Source organism: Protopterus annectens, chromosome 2.part0, assembly GCF_019279795.1.
Source record: "Protopterus annectens isolate FY-2018-M chromosome 2.part0, PAN1.0, whole genome shotgun sequence".
In the NCBI taxonomy this organism is placed as follows: domain Eukaryota; kingdom Metazoa; phylum Chordata; order Ceratodontiformes; family Protopteridae; genus Protopterus; species Protopterus annectens.
Genome location: NC_056728.1, coordinates 426,908,337 through 426,923,111, shown reverse-complemented (window position 1 = coordinate 426,923,111; position 14,775 = coordinate 426,908,337). Strand labels below are relative to the sequence as shown.

Here is a 14,775-nt window from a genome sequence, read left to right as displayed (position 1 = left end):
ATGTCCCACGTTGACAAATATTGTATCCTCCTAGAATGACACCATACATTAAGCTAGTTATTAAAGTCAATCATCTTCTTTTAATACTGTGGCGTTATCCTTGATGAAGGTAGAATGCTGCTCAGTGCTAAGCTCATACCAGCCTGTGACACATAGTTTTAAAGCTCCATAATGTCTCTTTTCATATACTCTAGGGAGGTATATCTCTGTTCATTTACACTTTCTTGGACTATACATACCTGTGATGCAGTGACATAAGATGTGTAACTTGAGGCCAGTAGTATAGTTAAGGTGGGGCAACAGGGGCAACTGCCCAAGGCTCAAAATGATGGGGGTGTGAGATCAGCCAATCCTGATCACTCTTTAATACATACCAGCTTTTAAAAGCTGGTATTGCATTTGTGGTCAAACCTGAGAACTGTATCAACTGCTTGCTGTATTGCAGAATTTTTTAGTACAATTGCAGTGCTGAAGTGCTCCTTGTGTGACCTTTCTGTAACCGCTGCTTATTACATTATAGCAAGCAGTTTCCAACAGTTTGAAAGTGAATAAAAAGCTAAAACCTGAGTGCTATATCACTTTGTATGGGGTATAAACTGTAGCAAAAGTGTGCTACATTTGAAGCAAGCAATTTGCTGCAGTTTAAAAGAAAAAAATATTTCTTTCTTTTTTTTAACTAAAGAAGGAGGGTCAGTGGCAGGATGCTGAAGTGGGACCTAATTGTCTCCTGCATTTCAGGAGCTTCAGGTACCAGCTCATGGCCTTCTTTTTTTTTGCTCTTCAGCTGCATACCTGGAGAAGGATAGAGGGGGTGTGTATCTGGCCTCCATTTGGTGTGCCAATAGAAGAAAAGTCCTTTTTATTGTTAAATGCTAAAATGTGAGGCACAAGAGGCAGGGTGCAGAGACAGGACCTGATTGGCTCTTATACTTCAATAGCCCAGGTACCGATTGCCACCCACCATTTTTTTTCCTTTGCACTTCTTGTAGAGCTGAGGGGGGTGGGGTGCTAGTTTATCAGACTGGCACAGGGAGCTGCCTTTGAGGTTGCATGGTGGATCCTGGCCCCTGATAGGCAACTGACCATAATTTTCTTGTTCAGTCTGGTTAGTGGGTCATCAGTAATCTTACAATGGAGTTCCCTGTGCCTAGAGTACTGGGTATTGTATTGGCTTGCCTTATGAGTTTGGTAGTTGTGGCCCTACTGGGTGTGACTATAAGTGCAGTGTTAGGTGTTGTTTCTGTTGAGTGCTTTTGGGCTTGCTGAGGATAATTTTTGCAGGTAGAATGTCTGGGAGGTCACTGGGGTTTGATAAGATTGCATTTAAATGCCTCAGCATGAGTAAGTCTACGTGAGTGGTGTGTACTATGTATGGGGGTATATCATTTGTCTTCGTGACAATGAGATTGTTATTATGGGTGTTTGTACATAAGAGTTTTTCCACCAGAGACATTGTATGTATACATCAGTCGCATATTGTATTTGCTTCATTGAGGATTAAATGGTTGTTAGTAAACATAAGACAATTGTTACTTTGTCTCAATGTACCTATCTCCACCAAACCAGCTGCAGAGAAATTGGGAAAGTGGATATTCTTGATGTTGGTTCATTTACTGGGTGAGCTACAAGGGTGCAGTGAACAAGGGGGATTAATAATTGGCTGAGTAAGGGGGCGTTTGGAGCGAGAGACCAGACTAGGCTATATAATACTAAATTCAAGGGGCAGTGTTCCTCAACGTGCAAACTAGCTGCTCTTTGCTACTCCATGCCCATTGTAATTGCTCTACACTCAATGAGTTACTGGTACAGTTTCAGAGGTGGTGTTATAGGGAAAATTTGGTTTCTATGTGTCTGCATCTATACAGGGCACTGCTAGCCGCCACTGCACAGTAGTCAGTGGTACAAAAACTCACCACATTTATACAGGAAATTAAAACACAGGAACTGGGTTCTAAGTCATTCAGCTAGTAAAAGGACTACACTTACATCTTTCTTAATGTGTTTCTAAACTCAGCTTGACAGGGCCACTGCCTACTGCCACTAGATTGACTATCCCAGTCAACTTAATTTAAAAACACAAAGAAAGTTGCTTGAGAGTGTAATGTTACCGCAAAGCAACTTAAACTTCCTGTACAAGGTGATTTCAAGTATGAGGGAGCTTTAATGTTATTTAAAGTGAAAAATCAACAAATAAAGCAAAAATAAAGCAGTAACACTCTAAAACAATTACTTGAAGTGCAAATTAATACAATAAAGCCTTTTTGCCAAGGCTGGTACAGGAGTAATTCAGGATCATCTCAGAGTGTGATGAGGGCACCAAACAGATGGGAGCTCTGGAAAATGAGCTGGAGACAATTTGTAGTAAAGGAGGCTTACTCAGGAGCAAAACTGGTTTGTTGGGTGGGCACTCAGTATTATGGATCTGTAGAAAACAATGGCTGTGAAATGTACTTTAATAGCTCACACAACAGACAATAGAAATGAAACTGGTGGGAGGGACTTTGGAAGTCAGATTACCATGAGGGTCAAAAGCCAGAGACATGGTCTTTTAAAACCACAACAAGAAAAGGGTGAGAGGGTTGGAAAACAAATCAAGCTGCAAGAAGCAGGACCTAAGCAAATAAAGCCAATATTGGAGCTCTAGTCCTGTGACTCTTAAGCTACAAGTCAATATCCTCAGGTAGATTAGAATTTCCAAAACTTTAGCTTAATGACTCCTCATTGGGGTTGGGGCGGATACAAAGAACAGGGAAATTGAAAGGCACTGCAATGCAACTTTAAGCAGGTATGTGATAAACAGAATGTAAGAATCTATCAGTACAACTGGAATATAAATGGCTGTAAAAAACATTGAAGCACCAGTTCTACAGTAGAATTTAGAATATTCCCATGACTGCAGTTCTGTCACATTCTAAGGTACCAGACTATGCAGAAATGTTCCAGTAACACTGTTTATAGAAAAAAGGCAGTAATAAATGACTAAATGAAGCTCAAATCTGGCAGTAGTGCACAGTTCTGCTACAAATGTGAATGAAGCTATAATTCTAAGACCACAGACAGGGATCAAAGTAGAAACAACTGACGTATATGTGTAATCTATTAATGAAAATAGGAGAGTAATATAATGTATAAAAAATGCTAAGATCTTTCAGTAATTCACAATCTTCCCACAACTGCAAGTGGAGCTACAAGACTAAGGTCCTAGAATGAACTAAACAACATGTTTGGCTAAAATATGGAAAAATGCACAAAGAGTATCACCATATAGGTCACTATAAGTGCACCATAAAATATTTAAACAGAATTGAAATAAAGCTTTTTTTCTTTCCTTTTTGATGAAAAGCTTGTTACTCACAGTTCATGGCTTTCTAAACCTCTCCAAGTGGTATATGTAGGGAAAATGTGGTCAAGATTTACAGGTTGCCTCTGTCTAATAGAGACATAGGTCCCAGACCCATAGTGAATATCCTGTTCCCAATCCACTTGTCTAAGTTAGATTTGAATTGGGTTAGGGATAGATTTTGTTTCACATGAATGCAAAACTTGTTCCAGAGAAAGGGTAGTTCTGAGACATATACCTGTCCCTCCAGCATACCCTATTTATGTTTCAAGTGATGTTTAGGTCCCTAGATTGGGTAATTCTGATGCTGTTTATTTTGTGGATTTCCAACCGGTCCATCAGAGCAGGACTAAAGGATGTTTTCTAGATGGCCTTAAAACTGCTAGTTTAACATAGAATAATTTCCTAACCATTGTAGATACGTAATGGTCAAAGGCCAAATTACTGTCTGCTTGTGTTCCCAAATTCCTAAACACTGGATCTACTCTTAGGGGTATAGTATCAATGTGGTAGTTTCCAAGGTAGCCATCTTCCAAAGGATACTATTATGCATTTCTTGGAAATGAGTTTTGGACCATGGCTCTGGGAGCAGTTATGAGCCTGTTTCAGACATTCTTGGAAGGTATTTATGTCTTTGGAGGATTCAATGACTGCACCCAATTCGCAATAATCTACAGATCTGATCAGCAAGTTGTCCTTGATGTTGACTTTGACTTTAGAGAAGTAGATGTCAAAAAGGAGCAGCACCTAGCACTGAGCATTGAAGGACTCCTTTAATGACTGCCCTCTTTATGGAGGTAGACTTCCCTATCCTAACTTCTTGTGGCCTATCTGTGAGCCAGATGGCTATTGGGTAACAGGGTTCCTGTTAGGTGAAAGAAAAGACAATCTGTGTAATGGCTGAAAAGTCAAATATTCCAGACCTCTAGATTGGTTTTGTGAGATTGCGGTACAGCGAAGATTGGATAATTTGCCCTTTCCTCACTGTAGTGTGATCTCTGAGTTGGTATACATAATTAGCATGGGGGGGGGGGGTTGCCCGCCCACAAATCCAATTTTGAGGTCTGGAATATTTTACTTTTTAGCCGTTCAACAGATTGTCTTTTCGTTGTTATAATAGGGACCTGGGTAAGATAGGGGTTTATGCCTAATTTTGTGTATTTATCTACAATGCATGAGTGTGGCATTGTGTCATGTGCTTTGGCCAGGTCAAAATAGGCAGTCTGTGTAGTTTTTCCCTCTTCCATTGCTTTGGTGACCTTCTCGAAGAAGTGCATTAGGGTGAGTAAGCATGACCTGACTTTGATGAAACAAACTGAGTTTGATCCAGTGTCTGAAGGTTTCCAGTGTCATTGTTTATCATTTTTATGATAATTCTTTCCATAGCTTTACATATAAGATTACTCAGACTTATGAGTCTGTAATTACCTGGATCTGTAGATGGCCCTCCCCTTGTGTAGAGGGATGACAGTTGCAGTCCTTTGTTTGCCTGGTATGAAGCCAGTCTGGAGGCTGTGGTTAAATAGTGATTCTAGTGGCCCTTGCCCTGATAGGTCATCTAGTATGTTAAGGATGCATCCCGGAATATTATTGGGGCTCATCAATGTATTTTTCTTGGCATTGGACAGTGCATTGACTTAACCAGTGAGGACATTGCATGGGGGGGGGGGGGAGTCAACCTGCAATGTTCTTCCATGTCTGTGAGGAGATGGTGAAGGATGTTAGCTCTCCTAGTGGGCATATGGAATGGCTGGTTCTTTGTTTGTGTTTACAAAGTCTGGGAATCTTGGGGCCTGCATGTTTGGGGTTATGTAGGATTCACAGTTTATAGCAGGGTAGTTAAAACTGACTATGAATATGATATTGGGTTGAATGGGGGGGGTGTCTTGGTACATTTAAGTGCACATTAGTGAATGACACTGGGATTACAAGTTTTTGTTTGGCATCCTGTTCTACAGCCGTATACTCTTTTTTGCAGTCTTGATGGCTCAGAGGCATGATTTCTGTATTCGATGCTTGCAGGCTGAGGGTTGCAATGAGCTTGGGTTGACTGCCTCAGATAATGAGGAGTAAGAATCCCTAAAACCACACTCCTTACCAGATAGAATGGGATCTCCTTGATGTAAGCGTGTTCAGTAACAGAAGTTTGGGAAAGTGAAATTATGTGATGAACTAAGTGAAAGGGCAAGAACCAGCAGCAGCCCTGCATTCACTACTTATCCCACAGTACGGAGCAACTACAAGACAAATTCACCCTCCATTTGTGGCAACCTTAGTGTTTTAAATTGCTTAATATTAGATTTGTATTATATTTCTTGTAGACTAGAATTCTGTATTTTGGCTACAGATAAAGACTGTTGGGCCTCCCAAAATGATTATTAATTTAAGTTATTGCTAACTGATTTTGATTTGTTGATCTTACAGACCTGGCACGTTTGTATTTTTGACTAATATTATAGAACTTGGAAGGCAGTGAGATGTATAATCCAAAATAGCCTGTATCTGCGGTGGTGTGACCCTGTCTTACCAATTAGATTTCTGCCAGGGGGACTAGGATGGTAAATCATTTCACACTAGCAGATGATTACCACCAGAATTTCTGCAAAGTCACTGATGTTCTTTGTGTTTCACTGTTGCAGTCATCACCTGTGGGTTATCCCTGCTGTGGTAGCCCTTGGCCAGCCCAAATACTAGAGTCAATGTTTTCTGCGTCAGCTGCAGTCACCTGTAGTCTGACGTCAGGTCTTCAGTGCTATAAAGCAAGGCAGCCAACGTCATTACATCACTCTTTCTTCCTGTGGAGCCCATAGCAGAAGCAGTTCACACGAGTGTTGGTTGGTCGCTACCAGAGTTTGAATTTCAGTTGAAAATATCTAAAGCTAAGCACCCCATAGGGGACCCTTTTTTCTTGCACTAACTGATATCCAAAAAAGTTAACAATTGTCTTGCCTGTAGAAAGCAGATCCCAAACTGAAACTTCCATTCTTACTGCGTCACTTGTTTAGGCCCAGACCACAACATCCCCTGTTGCTGGTTCTGTGCCCTCTTTAATGCGAGAACAATTCGCTGTAGAGCTCTTATTGTAGACAGTTATTTTTGCGTTCCATCTTTGCATTCTGATATGGCGTCCATCAGCCAACAATCCATGGACATTCCAAAAAAATGCAGAGATAAAGACAGAGACAGACCACACAAGGCTAAGCCTTCAGATGACTCTACAACTAAGCAGGTTGTCAGTTCTTCAGAATTCAGTGAGGTGCTTTCACAGCCCCTGATGACCAATTTGTTATCTATGCAGGCCTCTACCGAGACCCTTTCAGAGTCTGGTATGCCACAGAAATCTTCTTCATCTTCTGAGCCTTTGGCTGTCTCTACCTTGGTTGGGTTCAGAGCCGCAACTCAGGCACTGACTTCCGAGGAGGCCTTTTGCACTACCAAATCTAGACAAAAAACAATGTCTTCTCATCCGACTGCTATTTCTCTCAGACTGATGGATTCTCTCAGGCCTAGAAGCCAGGCCACTCCTAGAAAATCTGCTTCTAGCTACCATTTTGCTCCTGCTCCACCACCTCATGTACAAATGCTTAAAATGGCAGAGGATCTCATCTCCCTTATCTGGGGTAGTCAGGCCACAACTTCTAAAAGGAAAAGGCATCCTTCTTCAGAAATTATGACAGAACAGGATTCTGAGGAATCTGACTATTCAGATTTTGAAGAGGAACAGCAACCTTTAACTGCTTATGAGAATTCAGATGCAGAGGAATCCATCCCTTCTACTTCCCCTCCAGAGGGCCTTTCCTTTGGAGAAACCCTTCACACCCTCAGGGAACATTTCCAATGGAAATCTCAGGACTTCTCCCAGTCTAAGAAAAGACTTAGAGATTTTCTGGACTTGCCCCAGCACAGACCCCTGGCCATTCCCCCTATTTTATAAGTGGTGGATGATGTTTTCCATGAATCCAGCTTAGCCGCTGATGCCCTCCTACCTGCTCCCAGTAAACCTGACAGGTATTACAGAGTACCGGATTCTCACAAATACCTGTACAGAAATCCTGCTGCAGACCCAGATGTCATTACACAGGGACATAAAGGAGCTAAGACTAGTTCTGCCAAGAATCCTACTCCTTCTGACAAGGATTCTAGAGCTCTGGACAGACGGGGTAAAAAAGTATACACCTCTGCAACCTTAGCTATCAGAGCACTCAGCTGTCAGTTTCGTATGTTAAAATATCAGCAACACACTTTGGACGTATTAAAGCAAAAGATTTCTACTTTTCCTGACTGTACCTATTCAAAAGAGTTAGCAGATTTACTGCACTCTGCTTGTCAAGTGGCCAAACACTCATTACACTGTAGACATGACGCCCTAGAAACCTCTAGCAGGGCAGCAGTGTCAGGATCTGTCATTAGAAGACATGCATGGCTAAAGGAACAACCTCTCCCTGATCATGTCAAGTCTAAACGTATTGATGCACCCCTGGATAAGGACAGTTTGTTTGGAGTAAAAGCAGAAGAGGTGCTTAGAAAGATGGAAGACAAAGCAAAATCTATGCAAGCAGTAAAATATTTCTTTCAGGTTCAACTTCCCAGGTTCAGCAGGAATTTTCCCTCTAAGCACTGGTCCTTCCCTGCACCTAGCACACAAGGCCAAGGTAAGCCCTGCAGGGACAGACCATCCAGGCCCCTATCCCAGGGCCAGCAGAGAACCAAACAGTGGGCCACTTCTGCCCCAAAGTTAGGGGGTTCTAAGTCACCCTTCTATGACAAAAACTCCAAAGAACTCCCCTCCCCCCTCTGTCCTCCCTTCACTCACCAAAAGCTAAAAGGAAGGTTCTCCCTCTTCAAAGAAAATTGGCTTTCTGTAACAAAGGACCAGTGGATCTTAAAGATAATTTTTCAGGGATACAAATTCTCCTTCAGCGAACTCCCAATTCCAAGAGGGTACCCAGACTTACCTCCAAATCAGTGGGCAGAGGCATTGAAACAGGTCCAAACTCTCATATCCCAGGGGGCAGTAAAACCTACCCCCTCAGATCAAACAGGCAAAGGCTTTTATTCCAAACTATTCCTTGTTCCCAGAAAAGAGGGGACTTGGCACCCCATCCTGGATCTATCCATTCTGAACACCTCCCTGGTGGTCCCCAGATTCAATATGCTAACTTTGCAGCAGCTGCTGCCTGTGCTGACCAAAAATGCCTGGCTAGTGACCCTAGACCTAAAAGATGCCTACCTCTGCATCCCCATAATAGAATTCTGCAGGAAATTCCTGCACTTCAGAGCAGGATCATAACACTTTCAGTTATCTGCACTGCCCTTTGGCTTATCTACTGCACCCAGAGTATTCACCAAATGCTTAGCCCCGGCCATAGCATTTTGCAGACAGGGAAATATACAGATTTACCCTTACTTGGGATGACTGCCTCATTCAGGCAGAGTGCAAATAAAAGCTCCTCCAGGACCTTTTCTTTGTCAAATCCCTCCTAACTTCCCTAGGGTTCACCATCAATGAGAAGAAATCAAAGCAAACTCCCACCAAGAAGATCATTTTCTTGGGAGCTCTGCTCGAAACAGCATCCCAAAATGGCCTTCCTATCCCCAGAAAAGTAGAGCTTCCTAAATCTCTACTTTACCCAGCTGGCTTCCAGAAGTCACCTCACTGTGAGGAAGTTCCTACAAGCCCTGGGGTACTTGGCATCTTACATCCTTCTAATTCCTCTGGCTAGGCTTCACATGATGAAACTTCTGTGCTGTCTAAAGAACCTTTCATGTCAGCACTCTCAGTCTCTAGAGATCTCTCTCCTTCTGATCCCATGTATAAGGGCCAAGTTTCTCTCGTGGGCAAGAACAAGGGTCTTCCCTTCATCCTCCTCCCTACCAGTCAGACCATCACCACCGACGCCTCAGACATTGCTTGGGGAGCTCACCTAGAAGGCAGGTGCACCCAAGGTCTTTGGGACGCCCAGCACCTTCCCTTACACATCAGTCAGAAAGAAATGATGGCAGTACAAAAGGCTCTGACATCCTACAAACCCCATCTCAGGCCAGGGGTTCTCCTTATAAAAAGAGACAACACCACAGTAATATGGTAGATCAACAAACAGGGGGGGACCCAATCTTACCCTCTGTGTAGGCTAGCCATGAACCTCTGGCTGACAGCCACTTCCATGGGTCTACACCTAACTGCAGTCACAAAACTGGCCAGCACCAAGTAGTGAAACCAAAAAGGTATTTTATTGTGGTAACTCCAAACGCTATAGCAAGCTATAGCAAGATAGTAAAACTGGTTTCAGCATCCATATGCCTTCCTCAGTGAACATAACTAACAAAAACCTTTCTTCATTTAAATACACATCTCATTCCAATTAGTAATTGATTACAGTTGCTCATTAAGACCAGGTCTAAACAATACCCCAAGTCTAATGATCCAATTGCATTCTTTAGCATTTAGAAAAGAGTGCCGACCCATTCTGCCCTGTCTATTTCCTTTTATTATGTCTATAATAATAAAAGTAAACTATGCTGTAGTATGTTGCAAGGTATGTTTATATAATAAGCTAGAGGCTCTTTTGTTTCGGATATCACTTAAATGTTCAGAAATCCTAACCCGCAGGGACGTAGATGTTTGGCCCACATAAAATGCTGAGCAGGAGCAACTGGCTAAATAAATAAGCCAGTCTGTGCTACAGATACCAAAAAATAGGATATCATAAAATCTTGATGTATTTGCACTAGTGAAACTTTTGGATTTAAGGACATGTTGACAGGCAGAACAATGCCCACAGGGGAAACAACCCTTGAGTAAATCTCTAAATAGGGTAGTCTGTGATTGAATCATCTCCCTACTATGTTTATAATGACTGAAATGTGACCCCAAACTGGGGCCCCTTCGGAAAGAAAACAAACACGTAGCTCCCAAAATTTCAGAAATTCTGTCATCTGACCTTAAGATGTCCCAATAACAATTAATAACTTTCCGAAGGACATTGGTATTGCGCCCATAGGTGGTGACAAGCCTAAGATTGGTGTTGTCATCTGGAACTCTAGATTTATATGTTAACAAATCATATCTGGTTTGTGTAGAGACCCAATTACTGGCAGTTAAAACAGTGTTATGATCATAATCTCTATGATCAAATCTGTTGACAAGATCATGCTGGATTTCCTGATAAGATTTTTCAGAGGTGCACATACGTCTGATATGGAGAAACTGACATTTGGGAATATTATTAATTATATGTCTGGGATGAAAGTTGTAGGCATGGAGTAGCGTGTTAAATTGGGGATGTTTCTGAAACACCTCAGTGCTAAGTGTTTGGTCCCTTTCCCTGTCTGCAGTCACATCCAAAAAATGAATTTCCATTAAATGGTAGTGTACTGTAAATTCAGTTCCCCATTTGTTCTCATTCATACATCTAAATACATGGCCCAGTCCAGAACCACCACAGCCCCACCCTTACCTGCAGGGAGAATAACCAAATCTTTCCTCTGTTTAAGATTTGAAAGTGCTTGTTTTTCCAAATTAGTGAGGTTAGATCTCTGAAGCTGAAAATCAGCCCAAAAAATGCAGATCCTTCAGTACACATTGTTGGAATGTGGCCACATGTCTATCCATCGGAGCCATAAATAAAGATTTGTGAAATATAAAATCAGTAGATCTTTGAGTATGTGATTGAGACTGAAAATACAATTTTAAATTAATCAAATGACAAAAAGCCATGATCTTTATAAACCAGAAAACAGGGTATGAAATTCAAATCTTTATTAAGAATATTAATTTCACTGTCTGACAACTGCACTGATGAAATATTGTGCACGTTATGGATGGGGCTTACCGGGGTATCAATGCTTCCAAAAGTCTAAATAAGTAAGTAAAAATCTAGAGTTCCAGGTGACAACACCAGTCTTAGGCTTGTCACCACCTATGGGCGCAATACCAATGTCCTTCGGAACATTGTTGATCATTATTCCATCTTAAGGTCAGATGACAGAATTTCTGAAATTTTGGGAGCTAAGTGTTTGTTTTCTTTCCGAAGGGGCTGCAGTTTGGGGTCACATTTCAGTCATTATAAACATAGTAGGGAGATGATTCAATCACAGACTACCATATTTAGAGATTTACTCAAGGGTTGTTTCCCCTGTGGGCACTGTTCTGCCTGTCAACATGTCCTTAAATCCAAAAGTTTCACTAGTGCAAATACATCAAGAGTTTATGATATCCTATTTTTTGATAACTGTAGCATGGACTGGCTTATTTATTTAGCCAGTTGTTCCTGCTCAGCATTTTATGTGGGCCAAACATCTAGGTCCCTGCGGGTTAGGAATTCTGAACATTTAAGTGATATCTGAAACAAAAGAGCCTCTAGCTCATTATATAAACATACCTTGCAACATACTACAGCACAGTTTACTTTTATTACTATTGACATAATAGAAGGAAATAGACAGGGCAAAATGGGTTGGCACTCTGTTCTAAATGCTAAAGAACACAACTGGATCATTAGACTTGGAGGATTGTTTAGACCTGGTCTTAATGAGCAATTGTAATCAATTACTGATTGGAATGTGATGTGTATTTAAATGAAAAAGATTTTTGTTAGTTATGTTCACTGAGGAAGGCATATGGATGCCGAAACCGGTTTGACTGCTTTGCTATAGCTTGCTATAGCGTTTGGAGTTGCCACAATAGAATAGCTTTTTGGTTTCACTACTTGGTGCTGGCCAGTTTTCTGATTGCTTCAGGTTTTGTGGGCCTTTGCACCAGCCGTACTTGCAGTTCCTGTGTGGGTATCTACACCTAATTGCCCAATACCTACCAGGGGTCAACAGCACCCTGACAGACCACCTAAGTAGAAACTTACTGGTCCCCATGAATGACAGCTCCACAGGGAAATCTTTGTGCAAATCACTCAGGAGTGGGGGACTCCAGAGGTCGATCTCTTTGCTTCGCACCACAACCACCAGCTGCAGATGTTCTGTACCAGGAAGTATCACCTCCTCACATGGAAGGTGGATGCCTTGGCCTTCCCCTGGAACTCCCTCTTTGTGTCCGCATTCCCTCCTCTGCCTCTTATTCTCAAGGTACTGATCAAAATAAGGGAGGAAAGACCAAAGGTCATCCTCATTGCTCCAGATAGGCCCAGACAGCATTGGTCTTACTGCACAGCCTGACCTTACAGCCCCCCAAGCAGCTTCCCCTGATCTCAGACCTCTTGACACAGGTGGGGTGGAGGTACTGCACCCAGACTTGCAGAGTCTCAATCTTTCAGCATGGCTTATACTTTAAATGCTAACAAGGAGTCCCTGTTAAGCAAACAGGTCCTAGACATTATCACAGAGGCCAGAAGGCCGATCACCAGAAAATCATACATAGGGAAATGGAAAAGATTCTGCTCCTGGAACCATTCCAAAGGGGCCAGTACCTCCCAGCCTTCCATCCCTCTTATCTTGGTTTACCTAGCCGAGTTACTCAATAGTGGCCTCTCCTTCTCTTCTGTTAAAATCCATGCCTCAGCCATTTCAGCCCATTATGATTCATACCCACCCCTCTTCTCTTATCCTTTGATTAAACAATTCCTCAGAGGGGCCTCTAGTATCAGACCTCCCAGAAGGCCTACCATGCCAGCTGGGACCTGAATTATGTTTTAAAAAAACTAACCTTACATCCTTTCGAACCTGCTGCTTCAACAGAGTTGAAATACCTCTCCTGGAAGACTGCCATCCTATTAGCTGTCACCTCAGCCAGAAGGGTTTCAGAACTTTAGGCACTCATGGCTGTTGAGCCCTTCATCATTTTCCATGCAGACAGGGTCTCCCTGAGGACTAACCCCTCCTTTATGCCTAAGGTGGTATCTGATGTGACCCTCAACCAGGCCATACACCTACCCACCTTCCTTTCCAACCCTCAAAACAAGGGGGAAAGAATTCTGCACACGCTAGACATGTATAGACAACTCAGATAATATCTGGACCATACTAAACCCTTCAGAAAAACAGACCAGCTACTTGTCAGCTTTGCCCCAGGCCCAGAGGGAAAGCCCATTTCAAATAATCAAACCATTTCCAAATGGATATCACACTGGATCCATTTCTGCTACAGGCCACTTGGGAAACCCCCCTAAGTCTATTTGTATCCATTCCACTAGGGCAGCCTCCACTTCCACAGCCTTCCTCAGAGGTGTCCCCACCAGGACATCTTGGAAGCTGCCACCTGGACCTCTCTCTGTACCTTTATAATGCGTTACCACATACCTCATTTTTATAAGTCTAATAAACTTAATGTAGATAACCTGCAGCATGTAAGCATGTATCTTGTGGCTGTGGTCAATCTCTAAGCTACATTAGTGCTGAAAAAGGAGGATGTACCATTGAACAGGCCTTGCAAATTAACACTTTAGCCTGTGAAGTATGAATAAAATGAATGTTTGTTTCTTTGTTTTGTTTGGTTGGTTGTTTAGTTAAGATGCAATAGACAGCCATAGTCCTGAGCTAAGAAATCTTTTGAGATACTGTTCTTGAGACTGCATTTGCACGTTACAAATGTTCAGTTCATAGGTTCATAGGTGTGTACTAGACTAATGGCCCTGGAGCCTTTACAAGCCTAGCCCATAGAAGTGCCTTGGCATCGTGGCGCCTGATGTTAGTTCCCAGGGTGTCTAACAAGTAGAGCCACTGGAGTAATCCCCGGGATGAATTTTCTATTTCCCATCCACTCATCAAGATTTCTCTTGAAGAAGGCCAGTGAGGTGCTCTGCTTGACATGTATGGGAAGTCTATTCCATAGCATGGGCAGTCTCTGGGTTATGAACCTATCCCCCCAGTACGTTCTGTTGATTGTGGTAATGAGTTGTGGTTATGTCTTACATGATAACACTGTAGACAGTAGCTAATTCATTGCTTAGTACCAAAGATCTCTCTGTCTCTTATTCTCACTCTGTACCTTCATGTTTATGAATGCAGTGCTCATTTTCACAGCAAATGACAGCAGGGAGCGAGATCCCATCTACTCAGTATTTATATACACTTAAGACCGAAAAGCATTTCCAGTGAAAATTTCTAAGTGTTATTTTGCATTTGCTTTAAAGTGTGCATTCACAGTAAAACACACAGAATCAAGAACTGTAATTTGACATATTTTACTCGCAAAGTCTCTTGTCGTGGTTGACAGATAAACATACAGTTTATGACTACACAAACACATGTACTGATTCCATGCTCTTACATTTCAGCTTATGGTATGAGAACAACAAAATCAAGACCAGAAGCAAATATCGTTTTTATGTATGTTTTTTCAACCATTGAACCCACCGTAATTTCCTGGGCTCTGTTTGTGAGACAATTTTCTATTAATTGGTCTACATAGGGATTAATATTTTGCTTGGAGAGTTTAATAACTATGTCTGAGTGTGCAATGGTGTCAGACACCTTAGTAAGATCTA

General features: G+C 42.1%; 1 protein-coding gene across 6 annotated transcripts in view; it reads left to right on the top strand.

Annotated features, from left to right (window-relative positions):
• The window catches only part of PRUNE2 (prune homolog 2 with BCH domain), a 1,332,432-nt gene that overhangs the window by 616,766 nt on the left and 700,891 nt on the right, over nucleotides 1-14,775 (top strand). The gene's annotated exons all lie outside the window — the stretch shown is intronic.